General features: G+C 39.9%; 1 protein-coding gene across 2 annotated transcripts in view; it reads left to right on the forward strand.

The window, feature by feature from the left end:
* SCUBE1 (signal peptide, CUB domain and EGF like domain containing 1) overlaps positions 1-13,634 on the forward strand; it is a 184,065-nt gene that overhangs the window by 138,283 nt on the left and 32,148 nt on the right. The gene's annotated exons all lie outside the window — the stretch shown is intronic.

The raw sequence follows: 13,634 nt of genomic DNA on the forward strand, positions 1-13,634 counted from the left end.
ACTTGAAGCATTTGAGCTTTGTAACTTCTCCCTTTAAAAGCCTCCTAGAAAAGGATAGAAAGCAGAACATGCATTAGTAGACAGAAGGGGAAGAAGGATGTATTCAATTAAAATTTTTTCCAAGTTTTGCCTTTTTATTAATACAGAACTATTTGCATGCGTTTTGAATATGTAAAATGCATTAAGTCCAAAACAGCATTAATATTTTAAAGCTCCTTTGTTCATCAATAAAAGAGAAATTGAAGTCTAAAGATACATATGCCATTAAAAAAAATTTTCTGTTGCATCTCATTTGTGCTTTCATCATCTTGAGAATCTTACTCCACCCTGACTCTGTGATTAGACATAAAGGAGTCATTGCAAGGTTCGTTTCAACCTAGGACAGGATGGGAAGAGCTGAGCACGGCACAGTTAGTTCCACATGGCTAGGCAGAAATAATGTACAATCATGTCAGACAAGTGTAAGCTGTCAGATTTTGATGCACCTGCTAAAAATAAGGACAAAATGTTAAAAAAAAACATCCCCTTCATGATGTATTTAGAGACAGATAAGAATGCTTTCTGGTTCCTGAATTTCTTGTGTTGTGGCATACTCTCACTGTGGTATCAGTAAGAGATTTCACCAGTGAAGTCATTGTAATTACACCAATGAAAAACTCAAGAGTCAAGCCCTACATTCTTGTTAAGCAAGAGATGGTGCAAAATTTATTTGTTCATTATGCAAAGTCTTAGTAATAGGCTTTGAAAGCTGCCTATAAATAATCAGATCTCTACTGTGATAATGGGAAACTAGAAGGAGCTCTGCAAGTGTTGTTCATCTGATGCTTGTTCCTTTGTGTGCCTGGGCTACTGAATGAGTGAGTTGGCAGTAGCAGTACATACCATGCAGCTGATTCTGTCCTCTCATGTGCTTGACCATGGAAATATAAATATGATCTGGCCATCCTGGTTTTTTGATTGTTTATATGAAGGGCAGTACTTTTGACTGATTTGTCAACTGTAAATTTTCTGTTGCTGTAACAGATAGGTTAGTGCAGGCCCAGAGAATTTTGGGGCTAGAGAAGTTCCTCCAGTCCCAGAAACACTGGTTCTTCATACTGTGAAATGGGGACAGCGAGGTTATTTCCTGTTTGAAGTCTGAGTAATTTGGGCCTCAGAAGCTGATTATAGCCAACATGGTGTGATGCCTGCCTTGTAGAGAGAGCACTGTGATAATTTAGTTCCTCTCTGGTGCTTAAGGTGACAATTGGTGAGTCATGCGGTCAGTAGGCCTGCTAATAAAGAAAGAAGGGAAGTGAATATAGATCAAGAAATCATTGATGTATGAACCATCTGTGCTTTGCTTCTTTTTCTGCAATGAGAATATAGTTAGTGGAAGTGGTTGTAGTTACTAATGTCAGGTCTGACAGAAAAGTGTGGTTTGCGGTTAGTGACTCTGCTGGAATATAAATCATGCACAGGGTGTTTTTTTGGTAACAACCAGTCAACACTGACCATAGAACATTACTGAGGGATTCAGGGAAATTTATTTTGGGCATATTAGCCTTTCCAGTGTATGAAATAGAAAAGTCTGATTTTTATTTATAGAAGATGCTGTTGTTCATGTTACATCTGTTGTTTTGATTCATAATAGAGTTGTTATGATTTACATTCCTGCTGTCAACATTGCCTTTCTCCTGTGGTTTTCATTTTTAAAATAAAGATTTATTTCAGTTACAAATCAGCGTGTTTACCAAATACTCATTTAGGACTTTAGAAGTCTACTTTGTTTGGGGCTGAGTCCTATTTAGTTCAGGTGGCTTTCCTGCTGTACAGGGAGTTCACCTCCAAGTGAGTTAATCACTAACATGAAGGAACAGATTCTGCCAACCTTAGGCAAAATGCCCATGGAAACAGCTGGTGAGCTCGCTGCTTTATGACCCACAGAATTCCTGTATAAGTCTGCATCTGATTCACAGGAAAGAATCATTGAAGAAGAACAAAGACACAGAGATGCAGTCAATTCATATTAGCAACATCTCTCAAACTGTTGAAAAATACAAGTAAGCTGTTCCTGTATAACTTTCTTTGTATGATCATTAACTTCAGCACAAGGCAACTTTAAATACTTCAGTAAAAATGTTCCTTCATATTGCCTGTGAATTTCTGAGACTGTCCCACCTCACCTCATTTCCTTGGTATTCTTTCATTGTAGGTTTCAGAGGCAACTTTAAGATTTCAAGAAAATTGTATCAAAGTCTCAGACTTTGTTCTGGTTGTTTGCAGAGCTCCCACCCCATCATATCAAGCCTTACACATACTCATTCTCCTTGTGAAGAGGGAAGTATTTCTTTCTAGGTTTTTCAGGCAGGAAGGGTTAAGTCAAATATAGAAGCTTGCCTCAGGTGGCACATATGAATGCCTGAACATCCTGGACAATAAATCTCCAGTTTTTGTGAATCTGCCCTCTGTGAATTTGCCCATTAGAGGAAATTTTTTTTCTCATGTGTTTATGCTCATACCCTGATATCAAACTTCATCAATTTTCAGGAACTCTGAAGCTTGCCAGTAGCTAGCCACCCTCCATATAGGCTGCTTGTGTAAGCAGACCTTGCATTTGTAAAGGGCATTAAAATATTCTGTATTTGTCTGTTTACAGCTAAACCATTATTAGCCCTGGCTGCAAAGAAAACCATTGTCAATCACAGATTACTTCTGCTAGGGAGTGATTCTCACGCTATGGCTGCTTGTTAGACAAGGAGAATGTAAGGGTTTCCCTTCCTTTCCCCTCCCCTGCATTCCAGCCATTTAAAAGGGAACTTATTTGTAACCCAGAAGGTGAAGAATCCCCATTGCCCTGCCAGTGATATTGTGGAGACTGGTACTGCTTTCCCAGACTCTGTCTTTTCACACAAACTTAAAAATAGATTTTTCTCTCCTTTGACAGGGAGATCAGTGTATGACAATACCAAACTCATCAATGGTGTATTATTTTAACAGATCCCTTAAGTCTAAAGTAGTGTAAATTATTTGATACAGGAAGAAACTGTTGGATGTGTTTGTATAAACCTAGCAAAGAGGCCTGCATCTTCTTTGAAGATATAATACAAATAATATAATGTATTAATAGCAAGGAGAGCTTGTGTTTGTAACCTTTGTAGTAATTAACAGCAGGACAAAGACTCAGATTAGTTTTAGAACCATATCAGCAACAAAACAGCAGCAAGACTGTTTAAAGCTGCCTTGAATGTGTGTAAGCACAGACATAATTACCTTAATCCTCAGCCAATATGAGTTTTAAAGCCAGTTAACTTAATTACTTATTCAGTTTCTGTTTGTTGTGTAGTGATGTTGAAAAAAAATTCAACAGTAAGTGCTCCCTCTGCTCCACTCAAGTTCAAGCTTCATTAAGCACCCAGAAAAATGTGTGAAATTCTATCATAAATAATTTTCTCTTTCTTCTGTAGATATTTTCTTTTGCAAAGCAAGATGCAAGACAGTACACACACATTTGTCAAAACTCTCTCCAGGGAGTGCTAGAGTTGGAAAGATGAGTTACATTCAGGGAAAAAAAAGTGCTTGTAGTAGGAATATCCGGTGATCAACATGTAATATTTTGGCCTGCTAAATTCACCCTCTCACCCTCTGCTCCTCTGTCCAAATTAGAGGCAAATCCTTCTACCTTGGGGAATTTCAACTTTTGCAGGAGGCAGTTCAAGGTATTTGCATCTTTCTAGTCCACTTATAGCCTCACACAGGCTTAAGTGGGGCTTGATGACTGATAGATCTCACAGACTTAATGTTCAGCCATAATGAAGTCTCCCTAAGTAGCCTTTTCACCAACCATTTGAATTGTTACAGCCACTTTAAAGGAGACAATTGTCCACTAGGCAGAAATGCCTCTGGGGCATATGGGATACCTGCATGGGCTGTCTGGCATTTGGGGGGCTTCTTTAAGGCCATGGGTTCACACACAGTAGGTTACAGCATTTTTTATTTGCTTTGATGTATTGCCTACTTGACTATTGGTTATTCTTTGCTAACCTCCTGGCAGAATGTAAATAAATGCAATTGCAGTCTTTTGTAACTAGGCAGTGGAATACAGGCCCCCACAGTCTGCTGTTGGAGTGCTGGTGTCTATCCAAAGGAAATACAGGGATGCAGGTTTATGCAACAGGAGATCCCAAAAGGAGTTTGTCCCCCTAGCTTCATGATGTATTGAATTTTCCCTCTTGCCATTTTCTGTGGGCACATACTGCTAGAGGCTTGGGGTTTTTTAAGGTGACAAAGCTATCCAATAGAAGTCCAAGTATAGCTGATTGGAGGTGTTTTTTTCCAGTCGTTGTAAGAGAAAGACACGATCATATCCATTATCATATTTGTATATTTGGACTTCTCTTTCTGTCTTTTAAAACAGATGTGTTTCTTATATGCCCCGCTTCATCCCAGCTTCCTCTCCCATCAGCTTCACTTGCAGGCATGCTCTTCAAAAACATAATGCTCATGGAATGGAGCAACTGGAAGTAATGGCTAGAGCCAAGGATACTGTTAAGCAGATATTGAGGCAGTTTTCTTAGTAACTCTGCCAATGTATTGCAATGCTGACATGCAAAACACCTCAAACCTTGCCCAGCTCTGTTCTTTTGTTTCTCAGGTTGTATCTGAGCAGACTTGATGAGTGTAACAAGTTCTGTGATAGCTTTCAGATGTGCTACAGGATATACCTCCCAATTCTTCTCATCCACAACTGATTTTTGCTTATGATCTGAAATCAGATTTGAACCCAGATTTAGACCTTCCCATTGCACCACAGAACCATATTCCATGCAGTCCCAAAATAATACTGTTAAATGAGAGACTGACCTTTCTTTACTGCCAAATAAGTTCTTTCCAGAGAATTTAATGTGATTAGACCTAGATGACCCCTATGATTGATCTGCTGGTAGAGGGATGCTTTACACAGGGCTCTCCATGCATAATTGTCAAGAGAAGCCTTCTTTCATTCCAGAATTAGAGAAAGAAAAATAGCACCTTGACAAATACAGTAGCTGTCTATGATCCAGGGATCCTACAGGCCTGGTCTTGAAACATTGCCATAGGTATCGTATGTATATATAATCCCTTCTTATAACATCCACCTTTTCACTCATTTGTACAAAATACGTACTATTAGCCTTCCAACGGCAAGATTTGAATCTCCCAGCATGGTATCTCCATTTTGAAAATGAGTATGAAATGAGGGATTAATCATACAGGGAAGGACAGATAGAAAGTGTTTGTGGGAATTATTTTTGGCCTAAAGAAGCCCACAAAGATTAGCTACAAAGATCTCACTATACTCTTCTGTATGGAACCGTTGATGATAAATATGGCTGTACAGGACCAGTTTAATCCCAAATAAATGAGTGCATCCACACACACAGCACTGAATCACTTGACACCTTTGACACAGTGTGACCAAATTAAGAAAGAAAAAAGGAGACAAAGTGGTTTTTACCCTTGAGTTGCATGACAGTGACCTGCCACACACCATCATGTAACCCAGTAAAGCAACTGGCTTTGTCCCAGTCACATAACCTAATGAAAGTCTCAGGATGAGGAAACCCCCTTTGCACTGATTCATATAGAAAACAGTCCCTCATCTCAGGCTACTTAGCTAAATGCATGGGAGGAGGCCATCTCTCACTGCATTGTGAAAACAGGACAGGGAGAATCCCATGTCCTTTATCCCAGTTTTAAATTCTTTCAAATAGCAGAACAGGGGAATTTTATGTCATGATTCTTCAAGCCAAGCCAAGCTACCTTGGTTTTTATCTCAATGCCACCCCCCACACCCTTCTTGCTGACATATAGCTGAGTATACCCTAATGCAGTCCCAGAGGCAGTGATCTGTGAGAAATGTTAAAGGGGTACAGCTGCACCAGTGGGTAAAGACACCCCTTAAACCCTTCAGCTAATCTGTATCAGTGCTAGAACTAATGCTTCATATATGTTGGTTTAAAAGACAATGGGTGAGGCCCAGACACCTCAGATTCCATACATCATCATTATTTTCCAGTGAAAAATATTGGAAAGTTCTTCCTTTTCTCCTTCATTAAATAAATAAAAGAAGTAAACATTAACTAAAAATAACACATTTATTATACTAGCCTTCCACAGGCTTCACAATCAGGTGAGATGATATAAAGAGGACACCAGGAGAAATGTTACTACTCAGCGTGGGATTTTTTTTCTTAGTATTTAAAATACCTTTTTACCTGAACCCAAAAAAACCTATCATTAAGTTTGTTGTCATTATGGTCAGGTCTGAACTGTAGTGGGTGGGGAGCATTAGCAAGCCATTAGGGTGCTACTGCCTGTGTCCTTGTGAGGGAGGTAGCAGCAGGAATCCCAGAGAGCGTTTTCTGTCTGGGATGAAGAGCAAGCAGGCTTATAAGTCCCCCTGCTGACTTTTGCCTGAGTTTACATGTGCTTATGCTGTAAGTCTACGGTCTTCAGCAGTCAGGGAAAATATCCAGGGCTTCGTTTTGGTCTCACTTGTATCAGTGGGAAGGCTCTTGTACTCAGCAGAGTTACAGTGTGATTGCACTAAGGAAACCTTACTAACTTACACTGCTTGCACAGGGTCGGTCAGGGTGATTAATGAGAGAGGGAGGGACTTAGGCCATTCCCATATCAACTAATTTGTGTGATACACATGAAGGAGGATGATTTTGCCTTGATGCCTTGGTGCACTCAGTCATCCCCCTCAGGTAGACATGATGTAAGATATAAAATATATTGACTTGCTATAGGCTGATTTTCAGTCAGTCCAGCACAATCTGGCAATTTGGTGAACACTTGGTATATAAACAGCACAGATTCAGCTGCAAGTGTAGCTCAAGAACCAATGAGAACCAGCGGTAGGCTGGAGGAGATACTGCAAGCTGCTTGTGGAAATCAGACTAGCTTACAGAAAGAAAATTCATTATGATTTCCCTGTCACTGATGATGTTCATTCCTTATGTGGATTTTCTCTAAGTCACTCTGTGCTACCGAGCCTTACAAAAATATCTTGCCTATGACAAGCACCATATTGCTTCCAGCATCAAATTTTTTAAAAAAATACTCTGCTGGGAAGCAACATGTTACACTTTTAATGAAAGGAATAATTCTCAGACCTTTTCTGTTACACATGGTGCTTACTTTTAGTGCCAGTGAGATTGTGAACACTGGTACAGTATTTGTCTGTGAGAAAAAAAGGGCTGCAAGATCATACCCAGAAACAATAAATGCCCCAGGCATGAAGTAAAAACAGCTCTAGCCAGTACAAGTTTGTTTGCCAAGTGATAGTATCTCTCATGTTGGTTGTAACAATTAAGTCTGCTGAAACATGAAAACAAATACCTCCCCCTCACCTTCAGTTCTCTGCAGCACAGTGTTACTGTACGTTAAAGGCGAATTTTTTTGCTTGCTGCTTCTTGGAAGGAATATTGAACATCACAATCTAGGCTTTAAATCAGCTTCTGATGGGATGAGACCTAATGTGGGGAGGGCAGATGGTACAGATTATTCCGCTTCTATTTTCCCATGAAGCTTCTGACATGGGCTACTGTTGAAAGTAAGACACTAGATTAGTTTGACCTCAGGTCTCATTCAGTATGGTAGCTCTTATATTTCTGTGTTAAACTCTATAAAGTATATTGCTATCAAATTGCTTTTTACAGCTCTTTCTGACCCCCCTTCCCTTGATGGTATGTGTGGGAAGCCAAGCAAAACGTTCCATTGGTATTTAGAAAGAGAATTTGAGATATATTTTTCAGTTGATGCTGTAGGATTTATTATGTGTATAGCGCAGAAATGAGTTTACTGGACTAGACTCATGTTGTGTATTAATGAATTACCAGGATATGAGTCAGCCTTGGAATAGTTTGAGCAGGAAAGTAGCATTCTTCCACAAACAATAATCTGGTGATAAATAGAGCTGACAGCTGTAATTCAATGGGAATTGTTTTTAAAGAGAACCAGAAAAAGACTGTATGTATATCTATTCTCCACTATTGCCATGGTGTACGTTGAGATAATGCTATATTACTGCACCCAGTCATTTAATCACCTTGATTAAGGTCAGATATTCTTTACACTAAGTGCTATACAGAACTGCAATAAAATCTTGACCCTATGCCAAATGTTCAGAAGAGTTTCATTTTCCTGTGCTTGCATCTATTCTCTTTTAAAAGTGCCCTCTTTTCTTCATTTTGTTCTAGTGAGAATAAAAGCCTAACCTATTGAAGCAAAGGGTATGATTTTCTCCCAGCAGCCATGTTATGAACCACTACTACTTGTTTTGATAACTAGGAGACGCAGCTTTAGTTAGGGCAGATGAGATGAAAAGAAAAATCTAATCTCAAATATTAAAAGGCATTGGAATGGAGATCTTCTGGGGATTTGCTGGGTGCAATTGTTTCTGATGCAAATTTGCAAAACATTTCTATTAGTGTTTTGGAGGGATATTTGCCATTTCTGAAGTCCACAGAGGCGAGCCTTTCACGGCAGAATTTTTAAAGAAGCTTTTGAAGCAGAGCCAGAGCACAGCAATTATTTTGTATGTTTAGTGAGCACTGGTTTGAAGTTAAACTGGGAACACAGGCAGGTCCTCAAGAGGTAAAAGGAAGTGCTGCATTTTCACTTGCTCTTTCAGCACCATCAAGTAACACTAGGAACATTTTCACCCAGACTATTCCCTTGTTCCTTCGAGAAGTCTCACTAGCAGCTCCTACTAAAGGGTGATGGGAGACAGCCTTAGCAAAGAGAACACTTTCTTCTTTCCAGAAATATGTCTAAAAATCAAACATATTGCAGGATAGAAGGAGTATTCCTTTCATTATACAGAGAAGGTCAAGCCTATTTTGTGCTGTTCCATCAGGCTGTTAAGCTGCTCTTAAAGACTTGCCGTGTAAATAGTGGCTTGAGAGGAGTGCAGACTACTACACATTTGTGTTTGTAGGAAACAAATAAACCTGCCTCAAGTTTCTTTCAATGCACTTCTACTCTTCTTATATGGATTCTCTTACTTCCAGCACTTGAAGTCATAGCACAGTTTATTGCCATAATAGCAGTGGATTAGGTCAGCTTGCCTTCACCTTGGAAAATGATTGATTTTGGCAAGTTATACCTTTTTTCCTTATAAAATCTTTGCAATGTTTTGATGGAAGTACTTTGTTTTCTTAAAAAATGTTTGGAAGGTATTTGCTTTAATTTTGTTTTAGATTGTTCCAGCAAAACAATGGTAAGAGGATAAACGTAATAGGTGCCGAACCCAATTGCCTCCTACTGCGTTTCTCAGATTAATAGACGGGCCTGAACACAGCAAAGCCCTCGTGTAATGGCGTTGGGTGGGAGGAGTGAGAAAGAGCTAGGAACCATGAGTGAGGGTAATGTGTGGGAAGTCTACAGACAGTCTAAAGCATTCACACAACTTTATTCCCTGATTTCAAGATCGTCATCACACAGGAATTTACCCTTTTGCCATTCTTGTCTCTGTATCTGTTTGTCTTTTACCTTGTGTCTCAGCAGATGCAACAATCAAAGATTAGAGGCCCATGTGTTGCCACTGAATGGTTGTGTCCAGCCCTCACATGCAGAAATACCCATACAAGCAAATTGTCTCAAGGGGATCTTTATTTTCATATCATAAATAATTCTGTTTCAAAATCTTGTTTAAAAGTCAATCTGTACATAATGTGGAAATTAAATAAAGGGGAGGTAAGAGAAGCATCAGGGACAGTGGTCCCTTGCATCTGCAGAACAATGGGATTCTTAGCACATGCATGCTCCTTTCATGTAAGAATGAAAATGTGATTTCACAGACTAATCACTGAAGTGCTCATTCAGGGCACTTAGAAGAGCTGTCATCCAAGAGCTATACACCCTGATGCCCAGAGTGCTACAACTTTGTTGGTGCTAGCATACATAACAGATTTGACTTGTCACATCAGCTGTAGTTGCACATTCATTCTCCAGACTTAGCAGTCAGCGGTACAGTTTTAAGTCATGCTCATTTATCACAGCTATGTTGACCTTTCTCTGATTTGTCATCACTGAAAGGTTGCAAATGTACTCAGACTTTCTTTGGCACATGGCCTTTCACCAAGTAGTTCCAGCCCTTCCTGATCCAATACTGGGTAGATTTTGTAACCCTTAAGAAAAAACCTGTGATCTGACAAAGTGCTTAATTCAACTCATTTTCTATTGATTTTAAAAGTAATAGGTTCTAAGAGTGAACAATAGTATTAAATATATTCAGGCATTTTTTGTACTATTAGCTTTGGTTGTTTTTAGAAGATAGCAGTGCTATACTCAGCTTCAGATCCCTATAGTACATTTTTAAATCTCTAAGTCTTTCAGAAGTCCTTTTAAAAACTGCTACTCATGAGGGTAACAGTGAGGAGAAATAGTGATATGAGAACAACTGCCATGATCTTATGGTGAGGCAAAATGTGATGAGCTTGACAGTGAAAACCAGTAATGATCGGAAATATTCCTTTCCAAATGCCTTCATAGAACACCTCCCTTGGCTCCCTTTTTGTCTATGACCTTGGATAGGCTTACTAATTTTATACAGTGTGTCTAGTTAATAGTAGGCTTTTTTAATATTAGATAAGAGACCTAGCAAACTTTCTCACCTGCAAAAATAATTATTTTTAACACCTTTATTTGACAGTATCTAGAGAGCTGTCTCTGGTGACTGGCTTATCTCTCTGCAAACCCTCAGGAGACTCCCCTGGCTGAGGGCTCTGCCCCCTTCCCTATCTCAGGGCAGATGTGAATTCCTTGAGTTTCTTCTCTTGGAGAGCATGAATACTCAATCTGAGGGTGTGTAGGGGGTGTCTGTACAGAGGGGATGTACAAAGAGTGCCACTCACACATCTGGTGCATTTGGTCATTAAATTGAACCCCGGTTGACTAAGATTATCTGTCAAGTGATTTCAAAAACTGGGAGAAGCCCTGGCAGGGTTGGTTGAAATATGGTCAGAAGCATCAGGGAGCATTAGAGGAGAGAGAGTTCTGGATGTGTTTCCTGGTGTGAATGATGAGGTGAAGTGTCTGCACAGAAGCAGCAACCTTACCTCATTAGCTATGAAATGTACTGCTTTCTGCCACTCAGAAAGCCTCAGGACCCAGTATTCATATTTTCTCTCTGATAGGACAGCTGACTAAATTCAGAATCATTGAGCAGTTCACCCCAGCTGAAGAAAGGGGGGAAGAGGAGATCTTAACTTGGTACTTCTGAGGCTGAGCACCATTTCCTTCTTAGCAGTCCCATGGGCAAAAGCTGCCAGGGCTGTTCCCCAGCACTGCCTGCAGTACCAAGATTTAGCAAGTAGTTTTGCACAAACATTTTTAAAATATTAGAAGAAACTATTATCTGCCAGAAAGGGAACCTACCAGGTAATCCTCTGCCATTATTCTGTTTTTTAGAAAAAAATAAGGTAGTGGCGTTCTTCATAATGCTGCAAGGAAAAATGCTGGAAACCTTTTTCGTTGCCCAACAACAGAAAAATTATAATGTAATGTAATAGTGGTGGCAGTGATGATGATGTATTTCATTAGAGAAATGTAAAAACCTTTGGCCAAATCCCATCAGCTAGAGGGAAAGATACCCCCAAAGACCCCAGAGTTAGCTGCCAATTTTTGCCTTGCTGAAATTGCCAAATTCTGCAGTTACCATCCAAAACCATAAATCTTCCCAGCCCCTCAGGCAAAACTTTTAGTGATCCAAAAGCAAGCAAATAGTTCCATGGCTGATGAATGAGGCAGAACAAAACCACACTCACTGACTGGGAGCAGAATTGGTTCTGCAGTGCTGACAGGAAGAGGAATATGTGGTGGTCAGCTGACTTGGCACATGGTTTAAGGGGAACACATAGGGAATAGGTATTTACTGCATTGACATTCTCTTCTTTAGCTCCATTTCTGCAGGCTCTGAGGAAGCCCTGAGGAAAGCTTGTGGAAGAGAATGATCTTGTGGACTTTGTGCAGTAGAAAATTAAGTAGGTAATTTTTGAAAGAAACTGAAACAAGAAGGGAAAATTAATTTGTTGGTACATGAGATCACATAAGACTCCCTTGGAAGAGTTCCTAAGGAAAGGACTGTATTTTCTCTGGAGAGGGAGTGAACAGTTTAGGCCTACAATTTTATTGCCAAATCTCATTTTTTAACCTGCTTTCCTTTTTCTTTTCAAATCCCAGAGATAGTGCTGGTCTCTTGATAAGGCCTAATAGTACAGATAAAGAACACAACAACCCGCCATTTGCCTTTAAAGACTCTCCCAGTTTTAGTGTCTTGTTTTTCCACGCAGCAGTTCCCTTTGCTGTAACTTCTAGGTTAAGCAGTAAGAAAGCAGTTGCTCTGACATTAATGAGGGTGATGAGTTTGCTGGGCGAAGAGTTGTCCCTCTTGGTGCATAGCATCAAAGAAGGATCTGAGTAGTGCAGTTCCTCTAACCACCGGAGGGGCCAGTGGAAGATTACTGTCTTCTCAATTGAGATGCTGCAGTGATAGGAATTAATAGAGCCAGCCAGCCAGCCCAAGGGAAATACCTAGTTGGAATCCTGCTTTCTTGTGTGTAACCTCAAAACCCAACAAAATACTATGAGAAATATATCAAGAGGTACCTGCGGATTCCTGGAAGGATCAGGTATACATTATGCTCTTTTAGCAGTTAAAAGGATCACACCAATTTGAACACTAAAAATTGATGTGATGGAGAAGACTAAGAGATCAGTACAGGAAGAAATCTAGACAATCCTTTCTGGAACAGAAATAGTGTTGTAGGTTAACAAACAAAATGCTAGAGGCTGATTAATTGCAGGAGGCCCTACTAAATGAGTATGGTCTTGCTGGCATTAAATATACTCCTTCTATCAACATAAACATCTATTTATGTCCGCACTGCTCAGCCTTGTAAGACACCATTCAACTTCAGACATGTAGCAGAAGTGTGAGGACACACAGAGAAAGCAGAAGTCAGTGATGCCCAGATTGTTCTTAGAGCTAACTAAGAGTATCTAAAATCATCAGACCATAATGATAAACAAGAGAGGCAATTGTGGCTCTCTAAACTGCTCTTGCACCAGAACTATAGAACATTAATCCTGTATTTAGTATTGTATAAAAACAGAAAAACAGACTCTTTAAGGGTGATCAGCAGATTGACAGCTTCAAGAACAGGCACATCAAGTTATTGAACTTACTGTGGGTGCAAACAGGCTTGGAGAAAGATGAAGATAAGCTCTTTCCAAGATCTCCATATACTGAGTTTCATATACTGAAACATATACAGAGAGAGACACTGAAGCCGTGACACAGAACTAGATAGGCGATAACACAACCTGTCCTTAGCACAGCTAAGAATTGGAAAGGTTGGGATTCTCACTCCAGGTGTTACATACCATGCTGGATTAACAAGTAGTAACTGTGACCTAGTTGCATTTTCAAGGGAATTTGTCCCTTAGGCAGAACACTTCTTGCTTAGCCAGTCTGGAAGAGCTGGCAGGCCCAAGGTTTGTGTCAAGAGCTTTGGCAGAATCTCAGACCACCAAGTAGTTTGCAAGAAATCAGCCACTTCAGTGTGTTGAACCCAGAGGTATGTGGTTTAATGACTGAAGTCTAT

Source organism: Calypte anna, chromosome 1 (assembly GCF_003957555.1).
Source record: "Calypte anna isolate BGI_N300 chromosome 1, bCalAnn1_v1.p, whole genome shotgun sequence".
Taxonomy (NCBI): domain Eukaryota; kingdom Metazoa; phylum Chordata; class Aves; order Apodiformes; family Trochilidae; genus Calypte; species Calypte anna.